The following is a 23,652-nucleotide window of genomic DNA, read 5'->3' as shown; positions in this document are numbered from 1 at the left end:
GATATACAATTCTATGATAAAAAGTGCCAGTATTTGTTAGACCAACCCAGATGTTGCTGATCATCTTTAATGTTATATTAATTAATAGATATGTGTACACTAATTGCCATCATTTTTTCAAACAAAAGCACTGAAAACCCAAACTTGCCCATGTTAAAAGTGATATAGAGGGTTACAATGCGAAAATTTTGGGGTTTAAAGCGGAAAACTTTTTGGCCCCCCTTTCCTACCACCTAAACTTTTTGGTCCCCCCTCTTTTAAGGTCCAAAACTTTTTGGCCCCCCTCCTTTTACCAGCCCACCCCCCCACCAAAGTATTTCTGAACACTCCCTTACAATGTATAAATATATTAAATGTAACTTTAATAAGAGCTAGAGCTTGTGACAATTTTGTTTTGTTTTAGAAATTCAATGCCCCTGATGATGTTCTAATATTGCATCTGATAGGATCCATTACACAATTTAGATTCATTCTACAAGTCGAAATGTTCCGGCAGAATATAACCTTGTTTGGCCTTAGTTGAATTGTCATGTTGGAATGTGGAGATTTCCAGACACCAAAACTGAATGGGTGACGCGCTGTCTGTAAGTATGAAATCTTAAAAAGTACGATAGTTGCAATTCCGGGGGCACACCACTAAATAATCGTCCCATTGAAATACACGGGAAAATACAAGAAAGTAAGTTTGTTTTTCTACCCCATGTAACAACGTTTTTAATATTTTATCGAATCAACGTCTTAAATAAAGATTAAACTTTTATTTAAATTTGATTTTTTGGGACAAGTTGAGACAAGCTTAAGAGATACGAACTCCTGAACAGCGCCATCCCAAATTTCAGCCGACACTCTCGCCTCCTTACCAGTTCCGGCCATGATATTGTTCCGAGGGCCTATTGCCCATGTACATTCGATTCGGAACATTTTCTGAACAGATTTGTAATGTTGAGCTCCTATTCTATCGTTTTTATCAAAACAACCAAGAGTCACTCAAATTTGGTTCCCTTGGGACGCCGATATATTTCGCATAGGCGCTATTTTTTACCGGAACTATGGAGGGTTACACCAAATGCGGAAGGATTTAGTGTAGTGCACTCTTCTAAGAAAAAATATTTTTGATATTCTTTATTTTTGGAAATCAGTGGTCAACATCCTAAAAAAGTGAAATTGCTTTTAATCGCTAGTCGCTCCAAAGTTATAAAACAGGGCTCCAAACAAGCTGGGACTGGGTGAAAAATATGATACTTTTCGCAATTATCGGCATTCAAGGGCCAGAGCAACATTTTGACCATGTTAAACTGTATTTATAATCCCATTAACATCAGGAAAGTGACTTTGTTTACTAAAAATATGTACAATCACAAATATAACATGACCGAAAAGCGACATGTGATCATTTCACCCCCCACCTCTTATATCATGCATAATATGAGGTCGTGCAAATAGGCATGTGCCTAAAGTTTGTGGGGGGGGGGGGGGTATGGGTAGATAGAACGTCAATTTGACACTCTAAAATGTTAAATTTCCCAGTTGTGTGTATTATTTTTGCAAGATCTAAAATTAAGAACCCCCATCATTAGAATTGTTTGATAAATTTCTCTCTTGGGAATTGAATATTTGGTCATATAATAAAAATGCCGTAATTTTTCCATCATTAGGCCGTAATATAGTATGCTTTGACTTTAAATGTCTATTGAGACCCAATTAAAGGTTCAGTGATTATTTTCAAAACGGTTATAATTGAGTTTTGATCTTATAATTACATTTTGCATCAAAATAATTCCAAAGATGTTTCATTTTTCTGCACCGAGATAATCAAAAGTGACCACTTCTATGATATTGTGGCCAAAATAGCTCAATTTCAATAGCCCGGTCTTAAATTGTCAATTCGATGGGAACTTGTGTTTTGAAGCAAATTTCTCGTGCGTTTAAGAATGAAATCGCGTATTTGTAGACGGAAATAGAAAACAGATCTTTTTTCTTTGCAAAGACATCAGTTTTAGACAAAAATTTCAACTTTTTGGCACTTAAAATCAGGTATTAATCATGTCCATAGCCTATAAAAATGAGTCTTCGAAGGGCGCACACCACTAAATAATCGTCCCATTGAAATACACGGGAAAATACAAGAAAGTAAGTTTGTTTTTCTACCCCATGTAACAACATTTTTAATATTTTGATCGAATCAACGTCTTAAATAAAGATTAAACTTTTATTTAAATTTGATTTTTTGGGACAAGTTGAGACAAGCTTAAGAGATACGAACTCCTGAACAGCGCCATCCCAAATTTTAGCCGACACTCTCGCCCCCTTACCAGTTCCGGCCATGATATTGTTCCGAGGGCCTATTGCCCATGTACATTCGATTCGGAACATTTTCTGAACAGATTTGTAATGTTGAGCTCCTATTCTATCGTTTTTATCAAAACAACCAAGAGTCACTCAAATTTGGTTCCCTTGGGACGCCGATATATTTCGCATAGGCGCTATTTTTACCGGAACTATGAAGGGTTACACCAAATGCGGAAGGATTTAGTGTAGTGCACTCTTTACAGACACTTAGAGACAGCTCGTCACCTTTAAAGACTTTAATACATTTTTTAATATTTACCCCTCAATTTCCCTCATTCTTCTATCGGGATTAATGTATTCCTCGATTGTTATTGTGCCTTTGTAGGCCTGCGGGACAACCTTGATTTGCCTTTTATTTTATCCTCCCCCTTCTCCATGTTGCAAGGTTAGGGATTTCTAGTATCCATACTTAGTGATAGATTATCAATATGCTAATGAACCGGCAACACCAATAATAAGGGCTTTTCCAAGATGGCAGCCCGCATGGTTACATGTGTATCACACAGAACATTTAATAAATGTTTATAGTTACAAGATAACACGAACTTGTAAGATGATGTACAGAAGTGGTAAATGCAGTAAGCATTAAAGAAGAAAGTGAAGGGTGAGTGAGCTCAAAAAGAAGAGAATTGGAGCCGTTACAAGAGACTATAAACAGTACTTAGTGAAGTAAGCTTATTAGTTAGCAATGGCAACTAACCTTACCCTCCCACCGCCTGAACCATTAGAGATATACAAAAACGCCCCTGCAAACTGGAAAAAGTTCAAACAGAAATGGACAAATTTTGCAAGAGCTACTGGGGTAAATGAAGAACAAGATGATAAACAGGTCGCTACATTATTAACAATAATTGGAGACGATGCACTTACAGAATATAATAAGTTCAACTGGACAAAAGCGGGAGATGAAAACAAAATTAAGATTGTCATACAAAAATTTGAGGACTTTTGCAAGAAAAAGACCAATATAATTTACCAAAGATATATGTTCAACACCAGCACACAAAGTGAAGGGGAAAGTATTGAGCAATATGTCACCAAACTACGCACTCTAGCAGAACATTGTGATTATGGGGATTTGGAAGAGTCGCTAATAAGGGATCGTGTAGTGTTGGGCCTACGTACAGTGAAGCTCAGAGAAAGACTTTTAAAGAAATCAGACCTCACATTGCAAACAGCAATTGAGGAAATCAATGTGTATGAAGCAACAAGAAAACAAATGAAGAAAATTGAAGAAAATAGTGCTGACAAGTCCATACATGCAATGAAGAAATTTGATACTCGCCGCAAGTCACAGACACAGTATGCCAGTACTCGCCGCAAACCGCAATCCTACGATGCTCGCCGCAAGTTCAAGTCGCAATTCCAGAAAACGGAAGAAGGTTGTTCCAGATGTGGAAGACCGCAACACAAAGAAGGAAACAAATGCCCAGCCATGGGAAAAAGATGTAACAAATGTGGTGGAATGAATCATTTTTACGATCAGTGTAGAACAAAGAAGTCAACTGGAAGAGTTAAACAATAATATTTGAAGAAGTTGATGAGGAAACTGATGAGTATGAAGATGATTATGATGAGATATGTGCTTGTAGAAGTAAGAAAGATGAAAAACAAGTGTATGCTACAATGGAAATTGGAAGTAAAAGAAGAAGAAGAAAGTTTCAAATAGACACTGGAGCAAGTTGCAATGTTATGAGTTTCCAAGATTTGGACAATGAATCAAAAAGCATGATTGAACCAAGTAACAAAGATGAGGAACTAAAAATGTATAACCAAAGCAAAATGAGACCATTGGGACACACGAAACTAAAAGTCAGAAATCCAGCCAATGGAAAGAAATACTTGATGACAGTTACAGTCATCAAAGAGCCATACAAACCAATTATTGGCAAGAAAGCAGCCGAATACATGGGATTGGTAGAAATCAAGTATGAGAACATACAACTGGTAGAAGCAGCAAACCAGATACTCGAGGAGTACACAGATGTCCTTGATGGACTTGGACATCTGCCGGGACAGTACAAGATACAAGTTGACAAAACAGTCCCACCAGTCGCGCAACCACCGCGTCGTGTACCAGCGGCATTAAGAAAACCACTAAAAGACAAGTTGGATGAGTTGGAACAAAAAGGAATAATAAGTCCAATAAAGAAACACACTCAATGGGTGTCAAGTGTGGTTATAGTGCACAAAAAGGACAAAAGGACAAGCTTAGGATATGCCTAGATCCTAAACCACTCAATAAAGCAATCAAGCGACCACACTACCAACTGCCAACAATTGAAGATGTTGCCACACGGTTGACAGATGCCAAAGTATTTTCTGTTCTTGATGCCAAGGATGGATTTTGGCAGGTTGAACTTGATCAAGAATCAGCTGAACTGACAACATTTCATACACCATTTGGAAGGTATTATTGGAATCGACTTCCATTTGGACTTTGCTCCGCTCCCGAAGAATTCTAGAGAAGAATTCATGAAGCATTAGAAGGATTGGAAGGAGTAGAGGTTATCGCTGATGATATACTAGTAATAGGAAGAGGATCTGACATGGACACAGCCATAAAAGATCATGATCAGAACCTGACTAAATTACTAGAGAGAGCTAGAGAGAGACAATTAAAGCTGAACAAAGACAAAGTCAAACTACGATTAACGGAGGTGTCATATATTGGACATCTACTGACAAGCAACGGGTTGAAACCGGACCCAAAGAAGATAGAAGCCATAGTTAATATGCCAACTCCCACAGACCTACCAGCCTTGAAGAGATTCTTGGGAATGGTAAACTATCTCTCCAAATTTCTTCCGAACTTATCGACAACCACTGAGTGTCTAAGAAAGCTGGAGGAGAAGGATGTCGTGTTTGTGTGGGAAGAACAACATGATAAAGCGATATCAAAGATTAAGTCGCTAATCACAAGCGAACCAGTGCTACGGTACTACAATGTGGCAGAACAGGTTACGCTACAGTGTGATGCGTCCCAAAGCGGACTAGGAGCAACAATCCTACAGAGTGGTCAACCAATAGCATTCGCCTCAAGAGCGCTGACAGAAACAGAACAAAGATATGCGCAAATTGAAAAGGAAATGCTTGCTATAGTATATGGCTGTGAGCGATTTGACCAGTATTTGTATGGACAAACAGTTAAAGTTGAGTCAGACCACAAGCCTTTGGAAACAATAATGAAAAAGCCGTTATACAAAGCACCAAAAAAGGCTACAAGGCATGATGATGCGACTCCAGAAGTATAACCTACAAGTTACATACAAACCAGGACGTCACATGTATATCGCAGACACGTTAAGTCGTGCGTATCTGAACACTGATACAGAAGACAGTAACTATGGTGAGGTTAGACAGTTCGAAGAAATGAACATACTGAAATACCTACCAATTTCAGAAGAAAGACTGAAAGAAATCAAAGAGAAGACAAGAGAAGACAAGACACTTCAAAAGTTGCAAAATGTCATCAAGACTGGATGGCCAGAGAAGAACACAGTACCCAATGAGATCAAACCATACTACAACTTCAGAGAAGAAATGGTAGTAGTGGATGACATCATATTCAAAGGAAATAGAGTTGTCATACCTCATGATCTAATACCAGACATGACAAACAGAATACATGCCAGCCACTTAGGACAAGAAACATGCCTAAGAAAAGCAAGAGAAGCTGTGTATTGGGTGAATATGAACAAAGATATGATAGACTACATATCAAAATGCAGTGTGTGCTCAGCAAAACCAACAGCACAGAGCAAAGAAGAGCTTCAGAGTCATGAAGTACCAGATAGACCTTGGTCGAAAGTGGGCACAGACTTATTTGAAATAGATGGCAGAAAGTATGTCATAATTGTAGACTACTATTCCAACTATTGGGAGGTTGATTACCTTTCTGAAGCAACTGCAGACATCGTAATTGGCAAGATGAAATCTCAGTTTGCAAGACACGGCATACCAGATATAGTCATTAGTGACAACGGACCACCATACTCTTCATCGAAATTTGAAGAATTTGCCAAGAAATGGGAATTCAAACACATAACGTCTTCCCCAGCCTACCCTCAGTCAAATGGTAAGGCTGAATCAGCGGTTAAGACAGCAAAGCACCTGCTGATGAAAGCTAAAGCATCCAAGAGTGATCCGTATTTGGCTATGCTAGACTATCGTAACAGTCCAACACAAGGATCTGAAACAAGCCCAGTACAGAAGTTGATGAGTCGCCGAACAAAGACTCTCTTGCCGACAGCATCAAAGTTGCTTAAACCAAAAGTGACAAAAGCTGTAAACAAAGAAATACAGAACAACCAGCAAAGACAACAAAAGTACTATAATCAAGGAGCAAAGAATTTGAAACCCTTGAATGTTGGTGATAGAGTTAGAGTTCAACCAATTGGACACAACAAAAAGTGGAAACCAGCAACAGTAAAGAAGAAATTGAACTTTAAATCCTATGAAGTACAGACAGATCAAGGACAACTTTTGCGTCGTAACAGAAGACATCTGAAGAAAACACAAGAAAGTCAACAAGACGACGATGATCCAGATTTAGACAGCAGCAGCAGTTTCAAGCCTGACACAGAAAATAACACCGCTCCGCAAATACCAGCAGCTGCAAGACAAGATCAAGATCTGAATTCACCACAACAGAAGAAATTCTCCAGATTTGGCAGAGAAATCAAGACAAGAAAGCCACTGGATTTGTGAATGTGAATCTGTGCATCATAGGGACTTACAGACTCAGTTATTAGAAAGTGTATAAATACATGTATTTTGAGACTGCAATTTAACATGAATTTTTTTATGTTGCATAATAGAAAATATGCTTATAAAAATATATTTTTCAAAGTGAATTTGGTTTGGTAGTGTTTTCATGAGGATCCAAAATTCAAGACAAAATTTTGATCAGCAAAAGTCAGAGTATGACACTGTTTTTTTTTTTCAAAAGTTTGTTTGCTATTCAGCTTCAGAAAAAAAAAAATGAAGCAATCAGAAAAAATGTTTTGAATTGTGCCAGACAAGCAAAGTTATGCCATGTGCATGTAGTTGTCACACATGCAGTGTATAAAGTTAAGTTGCAGTCCAAGTGTTGAAATTGTTGTTGTTATGTTATTTTTTCTTGAAGAGTCAGAATAATACTCTTCTATATAGGTGTAGAGCAATCGGATGCACATTGCTCAATCTTCAGAACACAGGATGTGGTTGTCCACCCACATCTCTACATAGCACACATGAAAATGTATTGTAACAGACATAAGAACTTCATAATTTTGTTTTGAATACCAAAATTTTGCGCTAATTAAATGCTGTTGAGGCCTATTGGCTACATTTTGCGCGCTACAAAAGGTAACCCATGAAAGTTCATAATATTGTCTGAAATCAACAAAGCAATTACATGCAACCAAAATGGTGTGTGAAGAAAGAAGATGGAATCAAGCAGTTAGTCACACCATGTAGATCACAAACAAGCTGTGACAAGGGCAGAATAATCCCTTAGCTGTTTGTGCAGATTAAGGAAAGTCTACTCCTTAGTCTGAGAGTTGTAGTTTAAGTTTAAACTCTAATCAGTTAAGAGTTAATGTGTTGTGAGTTACCAAAGTTGGAAGTTTCCAAATTCCAAATTAATCTTAAAGATTTTGAATCTGAAAAGGATACTTAATTTTGGAAATTGTTTTAGTAAAATTTCAAAGATCATATAGCTATATAGCATATCTTGTAAAGAACATTCAGAGACACTAAAGACAGAGACTATAAAGGAACTCTTTGTTATTTCAATGATGAATCGTTTATTAATCATTTCAAACAAAGTTATAAAAAGGAAAGGATGTTGCAAGGTTAGGGATTTCTAGTATCCATACTTAGTGATAGATTATCAATATGCTAATGAACCGGCAACACCAATAATAAGGGCTTTTCCAAGATGGCAGCCCGCATGGTTACATGTGTATCACACAGAACATTTAATAAATGTTTATAGTTACAAGATAACACGAACTTGTAAGACTCCACACCCGAGATGATTTAACAATTTATTTATTTATATAATTTATTGTGTCAAATATTGCTTTAAAACGTTTTATATACGACACAAAATAACAACAGATGGCGTTATCACGGCACTCAAATGATTTATATGATCATTTTGAGACCTGTTATAAAATGGTAGATATGATCATTTTAGTAGGGAGACTGATATGGGGCCCAGTATCAACAAAAACCTCAAGGCCGCAGGGTCTGCAGGCCCGAGCCCAGCGACTTCCCTAGTTGAGATCTTTATTCTATACCAATGGAGTTCCAATATATTAAACATTGTTAAAGGCCCCTTAATTTCCCTCATTCTTCAGGCCCTGCCCTCTATCGTGGTTAATTTAAAGTTTAAGCTTGTTGGCTATTATCTTTTTACGACACTGCCCTCTATCGGGTGCTAAGTTATAGTTTAAGCTTGATTGATATTGTTGGCTATTGTTTTGAGCACTTATTATTTCTTTGTAGTCCTGTGGGGCAACCTTGAACAATATTGAGCGCTATTAAACTGTGTAGACTCTCATTCATCTGTGTATGTTGAAATTAAGATTTAATTTAAATCTGGTCAAGCAGACATACCTATTTTTGACGGACGAACAGACGTTGCGACTGAAACCTTCAGTCTTCAGCTGGGTTGTGATGCAAATGACCTTGAGTACCGGACACTTCCGGTATAGATGACAATCGGCGAGGAATGTCGTTGAATTTTACTGGGATAGTTTGCCTAAAAATGAGCATAAATAGCTAGTTAGCTAATTTTTATGTAAAAATATGAGAAAAATCCTCCAATAGGTACGATACCAATAGCGTGCGATGAATTCTTACATATTAGATTGCGGATTATTTTCCCTTATTGTACCCTCAGTGGTAGCAAAGTCCTTCTTACAATAATGAAAATCGTTGTTTAATTAACTTTTTTTTAATTTTGGTATAAACTCAACTAGCCAGGTTGTGATTCTTCTTGCATATAGCTGACGAGCTGAACCTAAACATTCGTTAATGTAGTTAAATCTATTCGTGTAGTGAATCACAACTGAATTGTAAAATGTTGGTGACCTATTATGGTCAGAGTAAATACCGCTAGGTTATATGACTGGAAGATCAGAAAAAGCGTCTTGTTAAAACGAAGCGCATGAACGCACAATTGTCTTATAAACTAATACATTCTACTATGACATCCATACCTCATCGTATTAGTCAAGTTTTTCAGCTATGATTAGCGGCGTCTGTGTTTAATTTTACAGTACCAATATTGCAACCGATCCAGGTATTTTTGATAATCTCAATTAATGATGTAACGTAACAAATTTGAACAGATATATTTTTTTTCTCATAAAAAGTCAAGTCAAGTGTGTTTGATGCATCAGCTTTATGTGAGAAAGTTGAATTTTATGCAAACAAACATTCGTAAAAGATTTTTTTTTTTAAGTGACAACACTGTGTTTCTCATTGTACAGTGGGTGGGACCAGTGGAGTAGTGTCACAAACTTTGTTTTTGCCCCACTGTTTGCCATTGTCGGGGAAAAAGAAAAAATCACCAAAAATCCCAAAATGTTAACAACAAAAAATATTACACTTAAAAGAATCTTTTCTAGCTTGATATCGTGCTTTTTATTTTTCAATTATGGGTTGAAGATGTAAATGCATTAGCTATGTGTTATTTTTGGAGGCCTTACTGTCGGTGTTTCCTTGATGAAATTGTGAGCAAATTAAAATGATTAATCATACAATGCACACTTGTGCTTATCGAAAAATGAAATGTAAAACCTATGAAGTAATAATGTATAATTAAAATCGGCCTCAGTCAATGACATTTAAAATATTACAGTGAATAAGAATAATCAAACGTAGTATATCTGTAAAATGAGATGAATAATTAACAAAAGTGTTCAAAAGGGCAATGAAAGATGAAGATGAAATCGTAGGATCTAAGATGTATATTATCTGTATGGCCATTGCACTTTTAACAAGAACTGTCTTTAAAAAAAGGCAACGCCACGGATGAAATACGAACATCATGTTTCATAATTTTGTGCCTGGAACAAAAAAGCTCAATGGAGATCATATCCATAAAGTTTCATGATAATCCAACAATCTATATTCAGTGTGCCTCACAGGTCAGGTACTAGGTATGTCAGGAGTTTTTACTCTGTATATCTGCCGATGCATGTCATGTTTCCATTTGTAATTTCATGTTTAATTGTCCTATTGTGCGATGCGTAATTCTTCTTTCAACATCAATTCATATATTGGCTGGACTCGGAAGAGTATAGAAGCCAAGCTTGTGCGGGGGTAAAGCTGCTTATTGTTGTTGTAGTTGTCACTTGAATACTTGTAGGCTGCTTGTTTGAACGGTGGTTTCTTTTAGACTGTTCCAGTCGGTAATGGTTCGGGGGGGGAAGAGTTTTTGTGGCACTGGATGCGAGTTTGGTGGTGAATGAAACTTTTTGTATTATTGCGGCGAGAAAGCCGGGTAACTGGCGTAAGGTATATTGATAAATTAAGAATAACGATTAATCATCATTAATTTGATCCCGTGCGCTAATTTGTAATGTTTGAATATTTTTATGTTCCAGTGTATGATACGTAAGTCTCTTCCCTTGTTCATAGCCTATTCAATTGTCTATGTAAAAACACATGGTAAATGCGCCGTTATATATATCTAGGATTACAAGTAGAGATACTTCAAAATCCTATGTATATGTGAACATTATACGTTTTTTCCAAATCAATAATGTGAATATGTCATATTTCCTTTGTTGTAAACTGAATAAAGAAGTGCTAGAGTGGGGATAATAATTTCCGATATTAAATCTGCTAGATCGTGGTCTAGCCATGTTTTATGGTGTTTTTTCCTCGTATCGTCTTTGTCCATATGTCATTTTTTGAAGTAGCGTCTTAATTCTATTGTAATACTTGCATACTTATTTCGAGTGCTTTTTCTAACCCACGACAGCGCTCCATATCCTTCTGGAATGCATTGCAGCTGCGATAACGTGCCATGTATTGTAGGAAATTACTGGGGATTTCCCCTTAATATACCCTAAGTGATAACCAAATTTATTAAATAGCATTACAATAATTATAGTCATCGTCTTATTAAGTTTAATCATTGAATAAACTCAACTATCAGGGTTGTGATTCTTCTTGTACTATAGGTTGTGATAGCTAGCTTAAACCTAGACATTTTGTAATTGAGTTAAATCTATTCGTGTAGTGAATCGCAGATGTTAACATGTCGGTAACCTGGCTGCTTATCCTATTACCATGATTACGCTCATTATAGTGAGAGTAAACATGACGGCAAGATAGGAAAAGCGTCTTGGTAAAACACTTTTTTAGCAAAACAAACTTTGTGTTTTACAAACTTTTCAAGCTACGATATTCTTCAAATTTTACATTACATCATTGACTGAAATTATCGGTAAAAACTAAATCGAATGCAATATTATCACTGTAAAAGTAAACCACCGAATTTCATCACCGATACCTTGATCAAATCTATACATAATAGTGTCCGTATTTCTTGCGATTTGTTTGTATGCTGTTGTGTTTTTGCGCTCATCCTCAAAATATCAATCTTTACAAACAAATAATGTGTTTCTCCAAGTTGCAAGATATATTAGTTTTTTAACAAAGTCTAGATGTAACAAGATCGAAAGCGATGAAATTTTCCTTCCAAACGGCTCACGCTTATTTTCTCAATATTACTTATATACAGTTGCTCTGACTCTGATAATAAATATGTAAATATTTAACTTAACATTCAAGGAGTGTCCTGAAATGTTGAGTTTTAGGGGGTTCTTAGGCTTGTCACATTACAAATTGACCTGAATTTCTTTTGCACATGTTGGTTAAGCACTGCCCATGTTTTAAGGATCCGTTTACAAATACCGTACTGCAAGTAATGTACTTTCACGTGAAAACAAACCACAAGACACAAAACACAATTTATTCTAGCTTTCAGAGTTTGAAATCAATAACCCATTGAGTATTTCATAAGATCAACACAAAATGTGGTAATGTTGCCACAACCACCTCTAGCCTCTTGGGCCGAGGATCACCCTTACCCCAGGTAAGGTGTTAGATCAATTTTGTCCTCGCTAAAATGTGAATGGTCCAACAGTTATCACAAGCCGTTTGACGGTAAAAAGTGCCACCTTTATTTAATATATTTGTGAGAATTGACAACCCTCTTAACGATGTACATACATTGTAATGTCGGAAATGTCGTTAATTGAATGCTCACACCTGAATGATGTATAATCGAAAGAAATAACTTGGTAAATTGAAATGATCAATAATTCAAGATTGATATCTCTCGTGAACACTCAAATGCGTTTGATATAATATATGCCATTTGTCATAACTAACTTACATAATAATTTCATATTTATGACTTACTCTGTTTTGCTGCATAGCAAAAAATGATTGTCACTCCATTAAGATATTATCTATACAAAGGATTTCATATATATTGAGGTATATTATCGACGTGTAAAACTAACTGCATGCTTTAGAGCATGTCTATAGTTCCTAAAACGTAGAATGTATAAACAAACTACTTCGTTCATCTTCCCCAATGGAAATGTAAAAAGCTTATATCTTATATTATTTTGTGTATATGATGTATTCTGCTAGAAGCACTTGTAGCGCTTATATAACGATAAAGTAACGATCGCGACCTAAGCAAATAATCTAACTTTCCACTGCAAGTTTTATAAGTTAATTTAAGCCAATATGACAGCACACTAACGGATCGTCTCATTTCTTTCGGAGATTTTATTTGCATTGATTACAACGTATGCTGCCTAAAGTACAAGCAATGAAAACAAGTTTAGAAAATAATTTATGCCTCCATCGTTGATAGAAAAAACGTGCCAAAATGTATACCAGCTACAATCCCGGACATAAATAGTTCGAACACTTGTGTCAAAGTAGGACTGTTTGAAACCGTATTTCTGCTATACTTGACATATTAAAATTTCGCTTTCTTTGGTGTGAAGTCTGAACCATTTCCTACTACTACAACCCTCCCCCTGCCCCACCAATCAATGTTGGATGTTTCTAGGGGTGCATGACCAAACAAACAACTAACAACATTGATCGGGGGAATGGGGGCATATTTGAAGTACCCATGTTAAAGTGTTCGAACAATTATGACCGGGATTGTAGGACAGCACAAAATGATCATTCCTTACAATACAATTTTTATCATTTTCTTTGCTCGTTGTGAGGCCTTCTTGCCAGAATCTATTTTATGATAACAAGTCGATTCAAAATCAATGTTTCAATTTAGTGGTAGTCTTCCATCTCGTTTTTGATAAGAGCAATTAAACATTGTTTAATATCTCTTTGTAAGCCACCGACATCGACTTTCGTGATTTTTCAATAAACACTAGAAAACCCTATACTACTAAAATAATCAACGAAGTGTGTGTGTGTTATATTCAGGATTTTTTTCCACTTTTAAGCCCGATTGGGCTACTCTAACATTTGACCCCATGTGACCTTTGACCTCAAGTGACCTCGGTTTGATTTTGTTCATGCTCAGGTAAGATGACGAATTACTTTCATTAAGTTTAAGTCTAATCGGGCGAAGTTTAAAATTTAGCCCCTGGATGACCATTGACCTCGGATGACCGTGATTATATTTTTACATGTTCTCTTCATATGCAGGATTCCACCCACCAAGTGTAAGCCTGATCAGACGAAGTTTGAAATTTGACCCCTCCGTGATGACCTTTGACCTCGTTAGCCCGATCGGGTAAAATTTGAAATTTGAACCCTCTATGATGACCTTTCACCTTGGTTGACCTCGATTTCATTTCGCGCATATATTTCCCTGGTCTTAAGTATTTCGCCTACCAAGTTTGAACCCGATCGGACAAAGTTTGAAATCCACGACCTTTGACCTTGACCCCCGATGGCCTTCAAAATCAGCCGAAGGACACGCTTTTCCCGGTACCTATCCATATCCGAAATATCGGATCGATGCGTCGCAGCGCGGCGAAACGCATAGCCGGACAGACAAACCCCCCCCCCCCCCACACACACACACACACCCACACCTCATCCCCCACCCCCACCTCCCAGTGACACACACACTTACTTCGTATATCATTTTAGTAGTATAGGTTTTTCTAACGACCATCAGCAGAAAATATTGAGCATTTTAAAGCACTTCCTTTGAAGTCTCAAACTTTCATTTATGTCATAACTCGCCAATACTATCTCCGAGTACGCAAAATATATCAAAAAGAAGCACGTGTTTTTTTGCATCAGGACGTCTCTCTATTTTATTTTGGTTTCTCAAAGCCCCGCTCAAAAATGTTTTTGGCTTTGAACGGACGCACGCAACGTGCTCTTAATCAACAAAACACTCCAATTTTGCGCTAGAAATATAATTGTGATGAACACGTTATTTACTCGGCCTGTGCTGCTCAACACAAAAATCAACAGCAGGTCATCTGTGATTTTTATAACGTTTCACCTGTTCAAACACAACTAAATTAAACATATTGATTCATCATTTTGTTTTAACTTGGTAATTACGAGCACTTGCAAAATCATTGTATTTGCTTTCCTTGTGTAAAGCTTTCAAAGGTACATCACTCTAAAGGTCAGCGTATGTCTAAAGTAAAGCCTTTATACCTGTACCTATATATTTATTCGTATATTCGTTTTGTAAAAAAAATCATCAGAATGTATATTTATCAAGATGCTATTTACAATTTCTAGATTTATATTTATTTTTGATAGAGTATTTAAAAACTTGCGTTAAGCTTTTGAACTAGAATGACTTGCTAAGATTGTTTTTGATTATCATTTATCTGCAATGTTTCATGACATTAGCAATGGAAGAGTTCCATTATTGTTTCACTTCAGTTATTGCTTCACTTTTTTTATTCTATTATCAATGAAACACAACATATCTGTCAAGATGCAGGTGACCATCCAATTAGGAAGACCCACTTCCATTATTATTATTTACAATTTTGTTCATTTATTGCATTTCTTGATTAAATTACTATCTGCTATTAAATGTCTTAGCATTTAAAAAACGTTTCCTTTTTAATTTCATCGTCACTGCATACTTGCAACCTTCCGGAGTTAATACCGTACAAATTATTGTTATAATAATTAATTGGGTCTATATTATAGGTATAGACATATTAACTAACATACGAGTATATCTTTAAATAGATTCGTAATTTTTAAAAGAAAAAACCACGGTAATATATTGATCAATCCCAAAGGTCATATCTGTACATATTCCTTTTGGACTATTGGCTACCCTGAAGGGAATATAAAATTGTGAAGGGAGCATCATAGTCATCATTTGCTCATAATAGAGTTTAGTCTGATGTGTAAACCGCGATTAATTAAAAAAAAAATTGGGATTACCATGCATGATATTACAGTGATTTTTTTAAATGTGATAATAACACCGGTAATACCAGTGGACGGGTTGAGATTAGTCAGTGGTTAACACCCTACTCTTTTCGAAACTGGCTGCGAGATACATGTACAGGTATGGCTCCCCAGCAAACACAAAACGTTTTTGACATCATTCGCAAAAGGTTATAAAAGGTTGTCAGAAAACGTTTAAATGTCGGGTTATATAAAGGGTATATTAAGGGTATAAAACGTTTTAATAACATTAAAAATCATTTTTGATAATCTACTGCTCAGCAAACAAAAACGTTTTAGAGAAAACGTTTAAATATCGGGTTATATAAAGGGTATAAAACGTTTTAATAACATTCCAAAAACATTTTTGAAAACTTGATACAAAACATTCTAAACAGAATGTTATTTTGGGGTTGAAAAAATATTTTGCGAAAAATGTTTGCCCAAAATGTTTGCAATAACGTTTTAAAAACGTTTTCATGACCTTTATATAACCCGACATTTAAATGTTATTAAAATGTTTTAAAAAAAAAAATTTAAGAACATTTCTGTGTTTGCTGAGTGCAAATATTTTAACATAATGTTATTTAAGTGTTGACAAAATATTTGGCAAAAAATGTTTGCAAATATAGTTTACAATAACATTTTTGAAAACATTCTAAATATGTTGTTGTAGTGTGTTTTCATACAAAACGTTTTAAAACGTTTTCATGACCTTTATATAACCCGACATTTTAATGTTATTAAAACGTTTTTATGTAAACCAAAAGCCAAAATATAACTTATTAAAAACGTTTTCAAAACGTTTTTGTGTTTGCTGGGTCTCTGCACACGGGACCGACGGCTTAACGTCCCCTCCGAAGGACGGAGTTGTTTCATGATTCATTTACCCAATTCTAAATGAACCATGGGGAGAGCGGAAGTCTGAATTTAATCTACAGAAGTTGGCAATTAATTTCAGACTTTCAGGCAAGTACCCTAGTCATTACGCCACACTCCCCACAACCACAACATTATCGGCGTGTTGTGTGCTTTTGTATCATTTTCTCAACTTAAAGCCAAAGCTCTATAATCAAATATAATCCCTGTATAAAGTATTTATATGTGACCGTACACCACGAATGAGCCGTAAATGTCCTCAATTGTATTCTGAGTTACAGTGTAAAATGGGCATGAAGGTCGTATTCATAGGTACCTCAATTTGGTGCTACGTGTACCTCATTTAATGAGATACACGTAGCACTAAATAGAAATACCTATGAATATGACCTTCATGCCCATTTTACACTGTAACTCAGAATACAATTGAGGACATTTACGGCTCATTCGTGGTGTACGGTCACATATTGATTTTTGAAAGAACTCCATTGGCTTCGTATAAAGGAACGCATTACTTTCAAAACTCTGCTTTATATATACAAGTCACTGAATGGGCTGTGTCCCCGGTATATCGATGAGTGCCTAACTGTTAAACGTCCTCATTAGGGCTCAGTCACCACACGTTCGGACCACGGTCTCAATCTTCGTGTACCAAGGACGAACAAGGGTGCCGGGGACAGGGCCTTTTCAGTGGTTGCTCCTTACAAATGGAACTCAATCCCCCTAAATATCCGCAGTGCCCAAACTGTCACCGGGTTCAAATCCTTCTGAAAACATACCTTTTCTCATGATGTTGCTTTTGTTTGTTTTGTTTTGTTTTCTGTGTTTCTGCGCTTTGTATCCTCTGGCATTATGCGCATTATAAATGCCGTGTTACTTACTTACTTACTATTTAAAAATAAACCATATCATCATTTTAATCATATTTTGCAGAATTTGGTAAACTGTTGACTTTGTGATACATGGACATGGACATAATATCTACAGAGACATGAATACTAGGCTGATTATGTTCGTAAGACATTCATTATATTACTCCAAGAAAATTGTTTGCTTGACCTCAAATGAATTTTAACAATTGGGTCGGTCGGTCGGGATTTCTTCTTTTTTTTTCTTTTTTTTTAATTACCAGCAAACTCTGTTTGTATTAATTTAGGCTCAAAATATGAAAAATCAGACAATTTTGGTGTCAAAATGAATCAACCAACATTACTAAACAACTAAAATGTTGATCACAAGCTCTAAAATAAATTTTTTTCACATCTTCAGAATGCAAAAATTTGAAAAGAAAAAAAAAAATTTCAGGAATTTCCAAAAACAGGGTCGGTATTCTTTTGTACAGTAAATAGAAAAAAGACTTTTTTCTGATTTCCAAAATTAGGGTCGGTCGGTTGAGGGAAAGCAAACATATTGTCTTTTCTTTTTTGCCGTATCATAATGAGAGATAACACAATCATAATTTCCAAGATTGAAGGAAATTACTTTTTACATTAGCATTTATTTTTGCCATCGTGGTTTTATAGCGTTTCCTTTATAGCTCTGACCTCTAAGTTTATTTACTTCTAGCTCAGGTTATTGTAGTCCAGGTTGAATTGAATTGTAAGCAATTGAATTTAAACCTTTACATCGTACAACTTTGTTACTAAAATTGTAATTTTACGTCAGTCTTCGTGTGTCAATACAAAACGATTATTTATACTGTTGAAGTTTTTAAAAAATATGACAATCAAAGTGCTATTGATGTAATAGTGGTCCGTCATTTCAGCTGTTATGATTGATAGACAGTGCTGTAAACACAACAGATGTGCATACTAGTCTTAAATTTTAGTCGATTCAAGGCACGAGCAACATCCTGGATTCTCGCAACCAAACAACTGCATGAGATTCTCAGCTCTGAATCCTTTCAACATAAGAAACTTCATATAAGTCAACCAAGGTGCGTAAAATAGTCCATCCTTTCTAATTATCAAGTATTCCTTTTATATTCTTAAAGGTACCAGTATATTCAGAGCGCTACAATCAATGAGCTTCTTTAAGGTTACACGAAGAAACGTATAAAAAACGTATAAAAGACGTATAAAGTTGTTCTCTAAAACAGAGTTTTCTCAGTAATCAAATATCGCAGCGAGTGAAATGTTGGTGCATTGGATGTAGCTTAACATTTTTGTGTGTGTTATATACAAATTTTTAGAATAAATTTGAAAATCCTTCGTTTAAAGCATTTTTACGCACCATGTTCACAAGATCAAAAACACGTTCCATGACGTTTTTTTCAAATGTGCGCCTCGTATAAATCCACGCCCAGTGATTGTTTTCTTCTTTTTCGTATTGTACTACAAATCGATCAAAGAAATAATGTTGCCATGGGGAAGAACCAAATACAGTACCGATTAAATTTTAAAAGCCCGTTTTGGGGGAATTTTTTGGAGAATTTGCTTGAGAAAAAGCTGGTTTGTGAAATTATCGATATCTTGATTACGGGACGTTAATTTAGACATCTGAATACCTACATTATTTCTCAACATTCTTCCAATTGCTATTCCATTTGATTTTCACTCCAAATTGAAGTTAGTTTTGCAAAAAACGAGGTTTTTCTCCATCGGGTTTGTCCAAAATTTCAGCGCCGACATGCGTGTTTATTCTAAGAGCCATTATGCGGACGCAATTGTAATCACGTCATTGCGTCAAATTATAATTATATATCCCCTTGAGGACAATGAATTGCGTAAGCTGATGTGTGGCCGAGCGGATAGAGCGTTCGACTTTAAATCTATTATGATTAATTGTTGTGGGTTCGAGTCCCCGTGTGGCTGATATTTCGGTTTTTTTCCTCTTTTCTCTGTTTTTACTTCTGTTCTTACCTCTTTTCTTTCTCCTTTTCTTTTTTCATTTCTTTTTTTTTCTTGCTTTCTTTCTTTCTTTCTTGCTTTTTTTATTCACTATTTCTTTATTCTTTCTTGCTCCTTTCTTTTATAGTTTTTGTATTATTTGATTGATTCGCTGACTGCAGTGATTGATTGTTTTTCACTTTATATAATTCAGAAATTTGTAGGCCTGTTAAGTCTGTCTTGTTGAATATTTCCAAATTCGATTTACAAATAATTGCTTATTTCATCAAAGATATCAAGGGTCTATAAATTTAAATTTAATATCAACACATTTTCTAGACGGTGGCGTATCTTCATGGGGCGGGCATAGGGGCCAGAGGAAGTGCCCCCAATCGATTTTAAAATTTGTAAAATCCTCATGAAAATTGCCGAAAACGGCTTGTGTTTTTTTGGTGACAAAACGTTTGTTTGGGGTACAAGCAGAGATGCGTCAAAATCATATGCGTTTGAATGTTTTTAATTATTCAAGTGATGACATTGTGGACATTTATGATATAAATTTGCTACCAGTGGACATTTCGGAGTAAGCACACAATTCCTCTCTTTTAAAACATAAGCAATAAATCTTTTTTGGTTGCTGCCTCCCACGTGTTTTGTTAATTTCATCATGTGTTCAAGTCTTTAACTTATTGGCTTAGCGATGTAATTTGCTGCACTTGCATATTTGTTCAGCGGCGATTCAGGTCGGTTGATTCCACATAAATAAACAATAGCCTTATTGTCGGTTTATATGTTGGATTTAGCCAGAGGGAGCGAGGATTTCGCCTCCACAATTACATAATTGTACACTCATTATTTGGTCTCAAATACAATTTACAATTTGAAACAGAATTAAAGGATTGTTTGGTATTATAGTAATATCAGGTTAAAAATCAAGGATCACAAACAGGTAAAAACAACTGTCAATATTGCAATACTCCGAATGATTAACTAACTCTCTCCGATATTTTACATTGAAGAGATCGTGAGTTCTTATAATCATTAAAGCAATACATAATTTAGAAACCTATTCGAGTTGTCATATACCGCGTACCGGGGAGCACTCGACGCAAGTGACGGGGATGTGCGGACATTAGATTGAGAGATTTGATGTAAAAAAGAGGGGAGGTTATCAGAGGAGAAGGTCCTAAAAAGGGGTCCGTTGGATTGGGGAAATTGTTTACAAAACAATTGAGTCTTTTAAGTCTTTCCGTTAGTATGGGAAACATTTGTGGTCAAAAATAACAGTTTACACATTATTTATCTTTGAAACTCTTTGAAAGTTTAGAAACCTGAAACTTTCAAAAAGGATTTTTTTAAACATTTGTAGAAAATCAATGGAATTTACATTATATTAGAGAAAAACGGGTTACTTTGTAAAGCTGATTGTTCCTAGTTCTTAAAAATGGGATATTTTAGTGACAGTGAAACAACAAAGGGTGTCATTGTTTGAGAGCAGACTTGAAAATATGGGTCAATGTGGATGTGGCGGAACATTTTAAGTGAATCGTATACCGCTACTCATTGTTTGATAAAATAAAATGTAATCTATGCGAAATCAATTTGAAATCTGTATGTAAAACATGTTGACGTATTGGCAATAGCGCTGCACATGTGGGAACATGAAACAAATCAGGTCAATATCTTTTATAATGCACTCTACGAATCCCAATACATAAACATACTTATTGGTATTATTCTAAAAACGTAATGTGGCTCACTGATCAATTCTTTTCTCTGTTACATATTGCAATTAGGTACATTTTTCTATCAACCTCCAGCACTTACTTAATTTAAATTGGGAATTACAAATCTTGAAACTTTTTCTCACTGACATTTTCCCAAATGTATTACTCCATCGAAAATATTTTGATGATATTTTCTTCCCCATAGGTCATACTGATTGCCTTGTGCTTAACTACATGTAACTAAGAATAATTGAGCATCTCTTGACATTTATACAATAATCATAGAATCACAATAATAATTTACTTCCACTTTTCTGGGCATTGAGGTTGGTGAAATGAAAGAGCTACTTTAATTATCTAACACAGAAAGGTAGCAATGCTAAGTCAGAAATATATATGTATATCAAAAGTAATGATCGAGCAAGGTAATGCGACTTAAAACTGTTCAGAACCAATTTACAGTAAGCCAGTATCCGAGGTTTCTGAATGATGGTCCATTTGCACATTTAAGAATCACCAAAGCAAATGTCTACATATTATGTCAGATTTGATGTATAAACAAAACTGGGATTTTTAGGACACAACATAGTTATTAGTTTATAGTTAAGACAAGTACGGACATTTTGAAGGAAGAATTGGGAAAAGCATTGGAAAAACTTGAACTACATCTAAACCAAACAATTTTGGTCTGGTATTATTCCTCTTCGTTGTTCACACTCTGCAAAAGAATGTTTTTGCTAACAAGAATTTAAACTCAATATTTAAACGATATAAATACTTTCTAATTTTCTAATTAGATTGCTATTAAGCTGCACTTTCCGTCTTACAGTAGATTTTTACGGAACAGTTCACTTGATTCAGGCAACTTCGCCTTTGGTAAAGGAACACGTATTCCCAAATACAATCTCCGCATCTTCACATTACTTCATATATCAAACAAAACAGAGTATAGAGCTAATTCTTGCTCATAGTTATACTTTAAGCAACACCCATTAGTGCTGAAGATAATGATACACGGATGAGCCACGGAAATTTGACTGTATTAAAGTGAAATTAACTTCCTTGTGTTAAACAATCAAAATTTCCACAAACAATGTAAAGCTAACTTATTTTGTAGCATTAACGGGTTTTCATTCAAATCAGAAAATATGGCTGTCTAGGTCTTGCCACTTTAATAGGTTACATTAATGGGGCATTGCACCTGCTTCTCATGAACCACATTCTAAAGAGTACATCATTCTGACAAAAGAAACAATTTTATAAAACCTGTCATTCTTTAATGTCTTAACGAGATGGTAAACCAGACATAAATGTTACAAATATTTAAGTCAGCGTTACAATCTTACAATAAATATAGCATGAATCATGAATAATCTTTATATAACTTTGTTAGTTTTTCATTTTTTTTTTTATCTTGATTTTTCCTTACCGTATCGTTTTTGTCCATATTTCACAAAATTGCATTTGACATTTCAGTTTTTGACGTAACACCATAATTCTATTATATAGACAAAATGTAAAATACAAGTATCCCACAATTCAATGTGACATTTTCCGAGGTTTTTTTTCGTCTCTTTGTACTCACGATAACGATCCGTTCTGCCGTTCAATATATGGTAAATCCTAAAATACATTGCAGGGGATTCCCCCTTAATATACCCTGAGTGAGAGTAAAATCTTTTGAGTGGCATTACAACATTTATAGTCGTTGTTTAATCAAGGAATAAACTCAACTAACAGGATTGTGATTCTTTGTGTACTGTAGGTTGTGATAGCTGACGACTTGAAATTAAACATTTGACAGCCGTGAACTGAATCAAATAATGGTAAACCTAGAAGTCTTTTATCAAATACAAATTATGGTTAGAGTAAATAATTACAGGTTATATGTCTAGAAGCTAGGAAAATACGTTTTATGTGAATAAAAAATCATTGTATTTTACAAAGTTCTCATAATTAGATATGGCCTACTGTTGGTATTTCTTACATGACATTTATTATTGAGATCATCGGAGGAAACTAGATCGGTTTGCAATATTGTCATTGCAAAAGTAAACATGACCACCGCTTATCGTAGCTGAAAAAACTTAACGAAATTAATATTCTAGTTCGCATGTAACAGTATCCGTTATAAGTATTCCTTGCCTTTGTTTTTAACCTATTTGATGCATCAGCTTTATGTAAGGGACATATGTTGCACTTAATCCAGGGCCTGAGGTGAGTTTTGATCTTACTATCGTATACAAACAAACGGTCGCATAATAAATGGATAGAATATAAAAAAACTTGAGTCAGTGGCGGTGCAACGGGGAAGGGTGTATGGGGACTACTCCTGCACACCCCCCTCCCAGGCCACCCCCATGTACATCCCCACACATACACGCTATGTCTTTCCGCTAAAACAAAAATCACATAAAATTCCACTATTT

General features: G+C 35.5%; 1 long non-coding RNA gene across 1 annotated transcript in view; it reads left to right on the top strand.

The window, feature by feature from the left end:
- The window catches only part of LOC140158256 (uncharacterized), a 68,524-nt gene extending 50,076 nt beyond the window's left edge, over window positions 1-18,448 (top strand). The window contains exons 2-3 of the long non-coding RNA XR_011859745.1: window positions 17,602-17,683; window positions 18,434-18,448. This is a non-coding gene — a long non-coding RNA (uncharacterized lncRNA). The remainder of the gene's footprint in view (window positions 1-17,601; window positions 17,684-18,433) is intronic.
- The last annotated feature ends 5,204 nt before the right edge of the window (window positions 18,449-23,652 follow it).

Source organism: Amphiura filiformis, chromosome 8, assembly GCF_039555335.1.
Source record: "Amphiura filiformis chromosome 8, Afil_fr2py, whole genome shotgun sequence".
NCBI lineage: Eukaryota > Metazoa > Echinodermata > Ophiuroidea > Amphilepidida > Amphiuridae > Amphiura > Amphiura filiformis.
This window is presented reverse-complemented; position numbering and strand designations above follow the sequence as displayed.